General features: G+C 32.9%; 1 long non-coding RNA gene across 2 annotated transcripts; it reads left to right on the top strand.

Annotated features, from left to right (window-relative positions):
* The first annotated feature begins 2,367 nt into the window (after positions 1 to 2,367).
* Positions 2,368 to 4,598, top strand: LOC108377668 (uncharacterized). Of its 2 annotated transcripts, none has more exons than XR_001849350.1 (2): positions 2,368 to 2,634; positions 4,265 to 4,598. It is a non-coding gene; the product is annotated as an uncharacterized LOC108377668 (long non-coding RNA). The 2 variants fall into 2 exon arrangements; XR_001849349.1 differs by having other exon boundaries at positions 2,368 to 2,648.
* The last annotated feature ends 3,178 nt before the right edge of the window (positions 4,599 to 7,776 follow it).

The raw sequence follows: 7,776 nt of genomic DNA, 5'->3' as shown, positions 1-7,776 counted from the left end.
ACTGAGCAACTGTTCCTAGTCAGAAGTTACAGGATTTAGTCCGGAATTTGTTTTCCTGTAAGTTCATGAAAAGTGTCAAACGATCCGCTGATTGGCATTTGCAAACAAAAACAGAAAGCGGTGAAAGCAAAGAACCTTATATTTGTAAAAATATGGAAGGAAACAACGAAATGTTTGAATATGTATAGATTTTAATAATTAGTTAGTGATATTTCAGCCAAATCAGTGTTGTACAAATGACATGTAAACAAGCCGACTGACGTTTTTACAGGAAATAGTGCTTTTTGCGTTCCTATGCACTTCTGCATCTGTTCTCCTTTTACTCTCATTTGAGAGAGTAAAATTGTAGTTTGACAGTTCCACAGGTTTTAGTCCGAAGTTCAAAGGAACAGACTAAATTAGTTTAAAAGTATTTAGTTAGTTTCACCTAACGCAACTCCGCGTACAAAAGTATGTTGAGACCTTGGCTTCACTAGCTACGGCGTACAAAAATATTTCGGTATTCTCGGGGCTACTTCGGTTTGGGTTTTTTCCAGGCTAAATATATTGATAAATGTGTATGTCAATAAAAATATCGATCATTAATATCGATTAGTATATCGATAACAATATTGAAAAATATAACCAAAAAATATCGATTAGTATATCGATAAATTTTTCGATAAAAATATCGATAACAATATCGATTATTATATTGATAACAATATCGATTATTATATTGATAACAATATTGATAATCATATCGTTTATAACATCGATAACAATATCAAAAAACCAAACAACAATTGCAAAATCATTGCATTTTTACCCGACTTCCAAAAAAGGAGAAGGTTATCAGTTCGTCGGAATATTTTTATATTTTTTTTTATTTTTTTAATTTTTTTTTATTTTTTTTTTTTTATTTAATTTTATTTTTTTATGTATGTCACCGCATAACTGTGGACTCAACCTTCGATAATTCTTTTTGCATCGGGAAGGTAGTGTCTCAGAGGTGGTCCCATTACTAATCTGGTTAAGATCTGATCAGTGGATCATGAGATATATATATATAGCACCGTTTTTTTTGCTAAAAATTATTTGTTATTATAACACTCATAACGGTTACGGTCTCTGCATCTACTACATTCCTAGCAGCTAAATTCAGTTGGCGGTGCTAGCGTTGTTCAGCGCCGAAAAAAATAATAGACATGAGTATTGTGTATGACACTAGGGCTATTCGCGATCCGGTGCAAATGGCCTAGCATCATTGCATTGCAAATTTGTATTGCAAATTATTTGCAATACACAAACAAAATACACGCATTTGCATTTGTCATGGCTTGGCAAATTTGCAATACCGAAAATCCATAGCATAAAAATGCTATGCATTGCATTCATAAACAAAACCAAAGCTGATGCACAAAAATTGTTTTGCAAAAGCTTTACCATGACAGTTTAATAAAGGTCGCTCACAATCCATGGCATATTTCTGCAATTGCATAAATTTGTCAGCTCTTATGCACCGAATCGCGAATAGCCCTACTGTATGACGATGGGTACTGTGGTGACAATGCACACCATTTTATTTTTGTTTTAATAAAGTAGTTTAGGTAAAAACTGTCAAACGAAAAGAAAGCATTTAGCATCAATTAGCTGCGAAGCTCTATAAGTGCGATGTTAAATAATGTATTTTGAGTTTATTTGAATTTTTTTAAATATTCGCAATATGTTTTCTTAACTAAATACTTAAAGGCTTCACCGGAAAGACTTCTTATAAGCGCCATGGACGGTGCGTCTGACTCGCGAGTCGGTGTAACGTACCACATATTTATTTTAACTAATATGTACATCCAAACCGGCTCGCGAGTCAGACGCACCGTGTATGCCGCCTATTAGTTACTTAGCATCACAACCGTTAGTCGGTTCAGACCACAATGCCTACTTAAATATGTAATATTTCACAGTTATATTTTAATACATATTCAAATAATATCAATAATAAAATCAAATTAGGTTCGGTTCATGAATCTTTCGTTTTAGAGTGTAATCCTGAATCCTGCATATTTTCCCGTCACGAAAAAAAAAAAATACTTGCAACCAAAAGTGATGCATTTCCTATTCACTGAATAGAAGTGCAGTAAAATTAAAGTTTTCTCTACGTATGCACATATTTATATATTTACATATAGTATGTATATGTATGTATGTATTGTGCATTTGTACTTTAGTATTTTCGTTGAACTCACTTACCGACTCCAAAGCTGCTGCGATCAGGGCAATACGAAGAAGAAACTTGTTTTCTTCGTCACTTTGGTGTGGTGAAACTAGCGTCGATGACTTTCTGACGCATATGGAATTTACCATGCATATGATCGTGTCAGTCGCGAACGAGCAGGGCTGCAATTCAAACGTCTATAACGGAAGAGAAGCGGAAAATAGCTTTGATCGTGTACGAATAGTAGTGCACTAAATCGCTAAAACGAATTTCCTTCATCTGCATGCCAGTTACATATAAAAGTTATTTTTTTTAAACTAAGTACCGCAAAGTGGTAACAAAGTAATTAAGGGTGTCTTATATACGAAATTAATTGGCGGTTAAATGGATAGATGGAAGACAAAGTGTTGAATTAAGTCAATGGTCTGACCTACTTAACGGTAAACGTTCGGCTGTATGTGTTAAAAATTAATGTATATTTTTTATGTAAATCAACTAATAACCAGAAATTCGAAAACGAAGCAATAACTTATAATTTTAGTGCTAAATGAAGTGAGAAAGCACACTCAACATTAACAACTTTGGTCGTAATGAATGTGGCTGCATAATTTTTTTTTTTTTTTTTTTTTTTTTTNTCGAACGCAAAAACAATACTCATTAATACAACAAAAATAACAACGAACATACAAACGGTAAACTATGTATAAAATATAAACGAAATGCCAATACAAACAAATATCTAGTTACTAAAACTACAAAAACACAATCGCAAGCAACGTGAAATTAATGTAATAAAAAAAAACTAAAAGGAGTCACCAGCAAACTAACGCTATAAAAAAGCAGCATCAGCGCTATCGACAACTAGTACCTGCGTACAAATGTATGTATGTACATGCATACCTACGTCATATACAAAGTGCATTGTTTTTGTAGGTGGATCATAGAAGAGTGCAGTGTCTGTAAAAAAGCCAGCGTCGCCGCGTCGAATGATTGCAAATTGCCATTTTAACTTTAAATACTCCTTCGAACACAAAAATCTACAGTACACAAACGTACTTGCAAATATAAACTTACTTACTTGTTACAAAAAGAAAACACAGCTTCACGTGAGTTAAAAAAAATATATACCTATATATGAACCTGTAACTGATACTTTATTGTACACAGCCACAAGTTTATTTTGCGAGAATTTAATAGCGAACGAATAACAAAGCGAGCAAAGCGAAAGAGAAAAAAACAGAACGAGTTGAGCAAAAACAAATTAAGAATAACTCGTATACATTACAAAGTTTCCTCTTACAATGTTCATTTAGTTTAGTTACTCGTTTAACTTGCTGGATTTTCGGTTTTGGTGCTTAAAGGCAAGCTGCTGCTCCCATTTTCGAGCGCACCTTACTTAACTCGACACTGGCTTAAAGGCGCTGATTGTGTGGCATATATGTATGTACGTACAGCTGGTGTGCTTTTATAAAAGAAGTAAGAATACATACAAATAAAGTAAAAGAAAAAAATAAACTAAAATATAAGGTGCAAATTTGGCACAACAACACCACCAAAAAATAAGTAAGTAAGAACTCAGCTTAAACGAAATCGCACGCCACTGTTTGTCGATTGGTCTGTCGGTCGACCGGTCAGTTGGCATACGTTACGGTTACAAATAAACACTTTTAAATATATCACACAAGTTTGTGAATAAGCCCAGTTAGCAAGTGAGTGTGTGCGTGCGGGTGAGTTTTTTCACTCCTCGAACACGCAGATTTTGCACGGAAAAATATTCCAGGCAATAATATTGAAACAACGATAAAGTTGAAAAGCATAAAAGGGGCACAAACAAAGCCGGCACACGAACAGTTAAACTTAAAGACGTTGGCTGTGGAGACACAATAGCAGCCAATTGGCAGCTCGTTTCCTTGTCCTTTTTTGGTACTTTCCGTGGTGTGCGCAGTTTTTTATTTTTTTTTGTTTAGTTTCTCAGAATACTTGCCGTTATATACATACGTTAACTTCGTTTCGTTTCATTTCATTTCTTCTCATTTTTTCGAAATTTTTTTTTTTTGTGTTTTTGTTTAGTGTGTGAGTGCTTCAATTTGCATAAATTTTTCGACATTTTGCACCTCTTTCATATTACACACAAAAGTACATACTTTGTATACTTTGAACAAAGTTGAAAGCCATTGAAAGTATGGCCGCAAAATAAACAAAAACAACAACGCAAATGGCAACAATACCTACCAAAAAGAATATCACCATCATCAACAACAACAACAACAACAATAAGAATAACAGCCGGCTCGTGTAGCTACAAAATATCGGGAATATTACTTTTCTGCTGACTTTTTCGTTTCGTTTCTTGCTACAAAGTGATTATCGACAGCAAAATCAAAAGGAAAGAAAAAGTTAAAAATCGACAACAAAGACGCAAGGTAAGTGCTGGGTATATCAAATAAGCTTTGTAAAGTGAGATATCTGAAATTAGTTTGTATGTTTGACAAATTACTTGACGTTGCAAAATTTAAAGCGTGAGAATTAACTCAATACAAGAAAATCGCAAAATTTCTATCTGACTACATTGAAATTTTACAGAAACAAAAACACTTTTAAATTCCCACTACGTACTTTCAAACTGGTGTAACCCCACGTCTCCATTTTCTACTAAATGTGTCTTAACCAGGGACCGAAAATAAGTTATTTTTCGAAATTTCAATAAAAAAAGTCAGTCGGAAAGAATTGGTCTTTTTAACATTCGTATATACAATGTGATGCTTGTTAGCCGAGGAATGTTAATCTTATATGATTTATTTTTTTTGTTTTAGTTTTTTCAAAAAAGTCAGCAGTTAACGTTATTTTTCAGTCAAAAGTTTACTTTTATTTTTTCGATTAAAAATTAAAAGTTAAAAATTGACTTAGTTTTTCGGTCACATATAAATGTTAAAACTTGACTTTTATTTTTTCGGTCAATTATAAAAGTTCATTCTGACTTTTATTGTGTCGGCCAAAACAGCAATTTACATATTCACAATACAATATGTTTTAATAAAAAATGCACATCCTTTCAATTGCAGTTTTCTCTCTTCTGTAATTGTATTGAGTTTCTTTAATTTAAGCTTTAAGTTAAGTTCCTTTTTACAGGAATGATTCGGAATTCAATTTAACAATTAATATACATAGCTGCCAATTTCTGCTCCGACAAATTGTATCACAAATCGCTAAGAATAAGCTTAGTGCTGAGAACGCGTGTTCTACACTGACTTGTGTCGCTGGCACTTGATGTATAATACATGCCAGATCTCTTAGTCGAGGATATATACATTTTTTGCACTACCAGTAATCCATAAGGTCCATATCAACATCAATGCGCTTCTCCTTATAGGTGCCTATTTCCATAAATGCTTTTCGAATGTAATCTTCGGAAAAAGTAAAAGTCATGTTGAATCTTTTATATTTGACAGAAAAAAAAGTAAAATTTTAACTTTTATTTTTAACCGAAACAAAAAAATTAAAGTCATATTTTAACTTTTATAATTGACCGAAAAAATTAAAGTCAAGTGTTGACTTTTATTTTTTACCGAAAAAATTTAAGTCATAGTTTAACATTTATTTTTGACCGAAAAAATAAAAGTCAATTTGTAACTTTTATTGTTGACTGAAAACATATCGGTGGAAAAATAACGATTATTTCTTTTACTTTTTTGAAAAAAAAGCTTAACCGTTACGGTCCCTGGTCTTAACATCTGTAAAATTTCTGTTTTAACTTTGTCCCGTTTTCCCATGTGACATATCACTTTCAAAATGGCATAAATCCAATCAGATCGATCTGTACCCAATGAAGATGGCGCGGCAAAATGAAAACTGAGTTGCCAACCTATGAAATGACAGCTGATGCTAAGACAGCGATGGTAAGAAATTCGGCAAGACAGATATATGGTTTGATAGTCTAAATTTGCGGTCCCACCTGACATTTCTGTCTTACCACAGTTTTTTTAACAGGATCTGTAGAAGGGGAGACGTGAGGTAAAGATCTCGTAATTTTTAATCAACTTCACAAAAAGGAGGAGTTTATCAATTCGTCGGAACATTTTTTTAACCAATTTCCATAATTCTTTTATAGGAAAGGTGGTACCTCAGAGGTACCGATCATTGGATCATGAAGAAATTAACGGTACTCTTAAATTTTTATGTGAGAATTAAAGTCGGTTTTCTTTGCTAAAAAATTACTTTTTAATATATGACTTTGGACTTTGGTATGGTAGACTTACAAATCCGTCCATTTAACTTGTTCATGTACTACTTTTTGTCAAATGTATTTGGGTGACTACCTACTATGTCCACTATTTTGCTTTATTACCCAATTGTTAAGTTCAAAAGTTGGTCCTATTGCTCAACGAGAAATGAAATAAAGCAAATAAAAGCGCCTCATCTCAGAGCAATTGCTTTTAGTAACTACTTTCTGCCAACGATTACTGAGATAACTATCAAACAATCTTAGAGCGCTAGCAGAGAATGCAAAATAATTATTTAATTTCCAAAAAAAAGAATGGAATGATGTGCTGTGTAGAAATCTTTCGAAAAATCTAAGGCAAAGTTAAGTCACCTCTGTCATAGGCAGGCCGAATGTCTTCAACTACCTTGAGCAAAGCCGTTGTACAACTATGGCAGGCTCTGTAACCAGACTGACATTCAGTTAGTAGCTTCTTTTTATTAAGGTATTCAGTAAATTGAAAAACGACTAACTTTTCTTAGATTTTAGAAAGAGCTAGTCATACGCTTATTGGACGAAAATCTGTTGGCAAAATAGCCGATGGCTTTTTGGCAATTGGAATCATTTTCGCTACCTTTGAAGCATAAGGGAAAGCTGAAGTTTTTACTGAAAAATTAATAATGTTAGTCAACGTTGGCGCTATGTTTTGTACTATAATTTTCAAAAACCTAAGACTTATGTATACCGTCCTCTCCAACAGCATTAGATTTTATTGAGGACAGATTTCTTATGATATCATCCTCAGTTACTGCGTTAAACTAGAATGCGTTGCCCGGTTTATAGTATAACAAATTTTTAAAATTTACATTATTTTTCAATTGCTCGACTGTACAAAGAAGTTGTTTATGAAAGTACGGTCCACATCGCAAAGTTATTGACTTCTGGAAAATTAGCTTTATATACTAGTTCTAGAAAATTAGCTAGATAAACTCTCTATAATAAAACTGCGGTCTGGTATTGCAATTGATATCATTTAGTCCGAGAAGTACGGACCGAAAATAACCATCAAACACTGAGTTTTTCTCGATCAAATATAAGCGTTATATTGGTCTATTATTTTCATCGCTAATTTATAACCGTTCTAATGGAAACTACATAAACTGCCATAAATCTTTTACGATTAAGAAAATCAAAATTGAAGCTTACCATTATTCTTGATGGAAGAAACAAAAATCATAAAAAAACGATTAAATTTAATCTGAAAATTAGAACTCGATTTTTAATGGTTAAATTATGATTTTTATTAAAATTAACTGTTTACACCGATCTTAATATTGTTTAATTGCATCGGTTATTTTATTACCATTCCACAAACAGCTAATTT

This window comes from Rhagoletis zephyria, unplaced genomic scaffold (assembly GCF_001687245.7).
Source record: "Rhagoletis zephyria isolate East Lansing unplaced genomic scaffold, Rhagoletis_zephyria_1.1 Rzeph_scaffold_12488, whole genome shotgun sequence".
NCBI lineage: Eukaryota > Metazoa > Arthropoda > Insecta > Diptera > Tephritidae > Rhagoletis > Rhagoletis zephyria.
The sequence above is the reverse complement of the archived record's forward strand: the minus strand, read 5'-3'. Positions and strand labels throughout refer to the sequence as shown.